Below are 6,232 nucleotides of genomic sequence, written 5' to 3'. Positions count from 1 at the left end.
TTTGGTTGAGTGACATTTATCCTAATTGATTGATTGGTTATATCTAAATCTAAATTTTTATAATATGGCGGATTATTTGCTCCATGTTATGTCCGTAATTTTTTCGTAAAACATATAAGTAGATATCAAAAATTTCAAACGGTAATTTCTATGAAAACTTTACAAAGACAAGGTTTATTATTACACAGTATTATAATATTTTTATTCAGATTAAAAAAAAATACATTGACCAACACAATATTATCTGTGTTAGATTTTTACATGACCTCAAGTAAGTCATTTAATGTTTTATTCATAATCATTTGTCTGTAATGTTAACTTGTGAATTAGCCTCGCTTCGCTAATACAATGTATGTTAACCAGTTATTGATAAGACCCCCGTTGTATGATAAGATCTCTTTGAAAACTTTTTTTTTAATTTTATCAGGCATTGAGATCGAACTTTCTGAATTGTGCGTGTGTTTTTTTTTCATCTCATTTACAATTGAATAAGACTTTTTTGGGGCAAATGAAAGGAAATTCTGCCTGTTTTTTTTTGTAACCTGTAGTAAGTATTTATTTATTTCAACTAAACAGTCAATACTAAAATACACAAAAAAATAATTTAGTGTATTTGGCGGCCTTATGACTTAGTAGTGATCTCTTCCAGGCATCCAGGAGGTACCAGAAGGTAATCAGCTTTTAATTAATAATTAAGTGTTTAGTATTCTCTCTAGCACAATAAATATTCCTTTTTAAAGACGTCTTTCATATGACTATAAGTCAATGACCCATTAATGAAACCCAATCATATGTTCATTGCTAATCGAAGTGTCATACATTTCACTAAACTTCAAGATTTCATATAATTGGAAACAACCACAGGAAACAACATATCGAAATGAATAAAGAAATTATATCCACTGCTTAACTTTCACGTCCTTTAACGTATTATAATTATACCAATAATAAAATTGAAATGTCTGTTTGTAATAAATAAATAACCTTTTTTCTAAATGCTTATGTCCCGTGTACCCAAGTGGGGTAAGGGTACCCCACTTGGGTACACGGGACTTCACACAAGTGTGTGTGTCACTTGTTTTACGTTACCATCCCATCCTTTTGAGGTCTACCTCTCACGAGCTATCAATCTGTTGGTACGTTGCCATGAAACTCCCATATCCCGTCAAATCTTACGTCGAAAATGGACTTGGATCGGCCACACCCTCAGAAGGAATACTTCACATGTACCTAGGCAAGCCCTGGAATGGACTCCGTAAGGAAAAAGGAAGCGTGGCCGTCCGAGACAATCCTGGCGACGCTCGGTGGCGGCGGAGGCTAAGGCGATCGGGTTGACGTGGCAGGAGGTGAAGAGCGTAGCCCAAGACAGAACGCGATGGCGGCGCACTGTAGACGCCCTCTGCCCCACATATAAGTCAAGTTAAGTCAAGTCTCACGAGCTATAAAAATATTTGATTTTGCTCGCGAGTTCTTCCGCGTGTAAGACCGCGAGACGCAGCTAGTAGTATATAAATATAATGAAGTTTTATTTTACAAATTGCGAACTCGTTTTATATGTGGCTTGAGAACCGGTCTCAGTGATGCGAGAAACGCTCGCTGCATTTTTTATAATGATGGACAGGTTAAATATATTATTTACTGCAGTCTGTTATCGTTGTTTAGTTTTAAAGCTTTTGATTTTGATAGTTTCGTAGGAAGTGGGAAATACGATTTTGCTTAAGTATATACAAAATTAGCGACATTTATTTAGATAATATGAATAATGTAGAGTTGAAATAATGCTTCGGAATTTGATTTAGAAAAGAATGTCGATTTTGTTATAGCACCAACATCTCAAAAACGCCTGAAAGAATTTTAAAGATTTTTCATTATCTCTAATTAGCTTGCTTGAAAAAAGTTTACTGGAAAAAAGCCAGAGTGAGCTAGTGATTAACGAACAAAGTATAAGATTTTATTTTGTATTTTTGCAATGCAAATTTCAATTATTTATTACTAGCTTTCCGCCCGCGGCTTCACCCGCGTTTTCAAAGAAAAACCCGTTCCCGTAGGATTTCCGGGATAAAACCTATCCTATGTCCTTTCTCGGGTATCAAAATATCTCTATACCAAATTTCATGCAAATTGGTTCAGTAGTTAAGGCGTGATTGAGTAACAGACAGACAGACAGAGTTACTTTCGCATTTATAATATTAGTATGGATTTTATTTTACATCTCTATAGTAATATTATAAAGCCGAAGAGTTTGTTTGTTTGTTTGAACGCGCAAATCTCGGGAACTACTCCGGTCCGATTTAAAAAAAAATTTAGATAGCGGTGTTAGATAGCCCATTCATCGAGGAAGACTATAGGCTATATATCATCTCGCTAAGACCAACAGGAGCGGAGCACTGCAGATAAAACCGCGAAGCACAGCTAGTACTCCAGATTGTGACGCCCATACGCTAACGACTAAGATGGCTTCAAGGATACGATATAATTTATTATCTGCATGAAAACAAGCACTTATTTTGTATTAACTGATCTTTAATACCCTTTACTGATGGGGGATTTGATTAAAAAGGACATTGGACATCAATGGGTAAACAGATGCAATATTGTGTTGCAAAAAAAAAATGTTTTAGATGCAATATGAATGATTTAGATAGTAGCAATTACATGTAGAAATTAAAGATGGATTTTAAACGCGATGTATGCTTTTTAACGGATTTTAAACGCGAGCGTGGTTACGGGGAGTCTGTCTCCCTGTGACCATTCTCGCTGTAAAGTGTTCGAAACGTCGGGAAAGTAATACAATGAATAAATCGCGAAAATCTATTGTGTCTGGGACCGATCGGGCCGCTTGGGTCTCAATGGGTTAAAATCCGTTAAAAAGTCTTTAATTTCTAAATGTATAATACCTACTCGCGTAAAATCAAACACTAGAAAACAATTACATAGTTTTCAGGAAAATAGGCATCATTATTATATGCATACCTATAGTTTGTATTTTTTACACTCATAATTTATTGAAAAGCTATCTAAAAGAAAAAACAAATGATAAGATATTCGAATTGTCGTACAACGTGACAAAGTTCTAGAATTTTTGATATGAAATAATATGTAGTTTACATACCGCAATTAGTGATTCATATAAAAAAAAACAAAAATGTGATTTAGGGATCCGCAAATATTATGAAAAACTAAATTATTGGCCAATATACATTTCAATATAATCTTAGACCAACGGAATATGCATATTATTATAAATCATAATAATATTATGTGATATTAACAGATTTAGTAGATTTAAGACTTATAAATAAATGTACTCTTCATTCACTACATAGTATAAAACAAAGTCACTTTCTCTGTCCCTATGTCCATATGTGCTTAAAGCTTTAAAACTAGGTACCTACGCAACGGATTTTGATGCGGTTTTCTTTAATAGAAAGAGTGATTCAAGAGGAAGGTTTAACTATATAATTTTATAATATATAAAGCAAGTTATTAAAATTAAAGAAACATACGGAACTCAAAGTTTTGAAAAAAATATTTGTATTATTTTATTTATTCATCAAGTTATCAATAATTGTGATTACACCGATGATTAATTGAAATCTTTATAGCTTAGGTAATATTTTAAAAATAATAAAGATTATACAATTATATAAAACAATACATAATATTGGTCAGTTTCATATTATATTTTAAAAACACGATGAGTTTATAATAGCTTCAATTCGGCTGAATACTTCGAATGAAAAATATTTTTTTCATATATTATAAGTGCCGTATCTCCTTGTGGGTTCGCTGAATACCTACTTTGAATATTAAGTATCAAAAATATTTATATATAAGTGCCGTATCCTCTTGTGGGTTGTATGCATGTATGCTCTGTAGCGAAAACATTTCGCTTGTGCGATTCAGAGCGAGGTGTCGCTACATGTAGGTATTCCAAGTGATAACTGCGTTAAAAACAACCGACTTCAAACTTGCACTTGCAACATTTACAAATACAGACAAAAATGCTGATAAAATAAAAACTACTGGGCCTATCCGAATAAAATTTTTATGGGACCAATTCGACACCATTCCGCATCGAACAATAAAAGAATCACGTAAATCGGTTCATAAACCTCGGAGTAATCGGTGTACATACATAAAAAAAAAACATACCTACCGGCCGAATTGATAACCTCTTCCTTTTTTTGAAGTCGGTTAAGAAATTGTAATGTTATGTTATTCAAAGAATGTATGGAACTGTTTCTATCAATTATATGTTATATCTTTATGATTTAACTAGATTTCCGCCCGCTGCTTCACCCGCGTTTTCAAAAGAAAACCCGCATAGTTCCCGTTCCCGTAGGATTTCCGGGATAATCCAAGTTATCCTCTATATGTGTGCTAAATTTCCTTGTAATCGGTTTAGTAGTATTTGCGTGAAAGAGTAACAAACACACACACATCCTCACAAACTTTCGCATTTATAATATAAGTAGGATATAATATTAAGTAGGATGGAATGATTGGTATATCAACATGGATTGAGTTCTACTGCTTTATAATATTGTATTAGAATGCAGTTTTTATGTAACACAATGCATAAAAACTAAAGCAATAACAATTAATGTGTAGTTGTAATAATAACTCGGTATAAAGTTATTTGCTTGTTTATTCACAATGGTAATGTTGTCTATGGACATTTAATTTATATTATTTTTTACAATTATTATTAATGTTAAAGCATTTTAATAGCTGTTTTGTTTTTCAGCTTAGCGTTAAGTTTTTTCAACAGCTTTTCATTAAGCTGTTGAAAATTTTTAACGCTGTGCCGTGCCGTATCATTTATCCTGCGGACGAACCAGCGGGAACAATCAAGTATTTCTGTAGCTCATGTAGGTATTATTCTGTTACATAAGCTCATTCAGTGCCAAGTATTATCAAAATCCGTTCAGTGGTTTTCGCGTGAAAGACTAACAAACATATTACATATTCACACACTGTCGTATTTATAATATTAGTAGGATTATAGACCATCCAGTTATCTATAAAGTGTTGAAACTATATCCGTAAGAGTCATCGTTTCTGAGAAATAATTTTTAATCATTTAAAAGATGATAAAGCATTGTTTAATATATTGCATATGACGTCATTAACAGTAATTCAATTTAAGTAAAAATTCCTTATTTATTTTATTACCTAATTTATTTATTATTATTTATTACTAGCTGTCCGACGGCGGCTTCGCTCCCTTTGTTTAAGACCTAATAAATCATATACTAAAACGTTCCTCTTGAATCATTCTATCAATTAAAACCGCATCAATATCCGATTCGTAGTTTTAAAGATTTAAGCATACAAAGGGACATAGGGACAGAGAAAGCGACTTAGTTTTGTACTATGTAGTGAATGAAGTACGCTGCGTGTATATTACGTCACTAACTGTAATTCAATTAAAGTAAAAAAAAAACTTATTTATTTATTATAAAGGTTTTTTGGTGTATACTGCATATGTTTTAATTTATCAATGCCGTATAGCGATTATATGTGCAGATAGCCGTACACCAACACAACCATGATTAATATCATATCATTTTACCCACGCAATTATGCTTTATTAGCGGCGATATATCTCACAGTTTCTTGATTTTATTTCTTATAAAGGATTTAATACCTACTGGAATGAGGTTGTGAGTGGACTAGCTATCCAATCTGGTAAACAAAAAATGCTGCTCTGAGTTATATATTACTAGCTTTCCACTCGCAGCTTCGCCCGCGCAGTCAAAGAAAAACCCGCATAGTTCCCGTTCCCGTGGGATTTCCGGGATAAAAACTAACCTATTTCCCGGGGTAAAAAGTAGCCTAGAAGGTAGTAGAAGGTATGTCCTTTCTCGGGTATCAAAATATCTCTATACCAAATTTCATGCAAATTGGTTCAGTAGTTATAGCGTGATTTAGTAACAGACAGACAGAGTTACTTTCGCATTTAATAATATTCGTATGGATAAATGCGATAGTGTTTATCTGTTTGTTTTTCTTTCACGCTGTAACTTAGCTATTTTGTGGTATGACTTGTGTATCAAGAGAGTGTTAGGCACGAGGCTTATATTTATCCAGTAACTATTTAGTAATTAGAGGCATTCCTAAGAAAAGAAATCCTTCATCCCTATCCGATTTTCGTCCTATCTCAATTTTACCCTTCCTGTCAAAGCTCCTTGAACGTCTCATCCACCAACAACTATCCCAGTTTCTT

This window comes from Colias croceus, chromosome 18, assembly GCF_905220415.1.
Source record: "Colias croceus chromosome 18, ilColCroc2.1".
NCBI classification, from domain to species: Eukaryota; Metazoa; Arthropoda; class Insecta; order Lepidoptera; family Pieridae; genus Colias; species Colias croceus.
The sequence above is the reverse complement of the archived record's forward strand: the minus strand, read 5'-3'. Positions refer to the sequence as shown.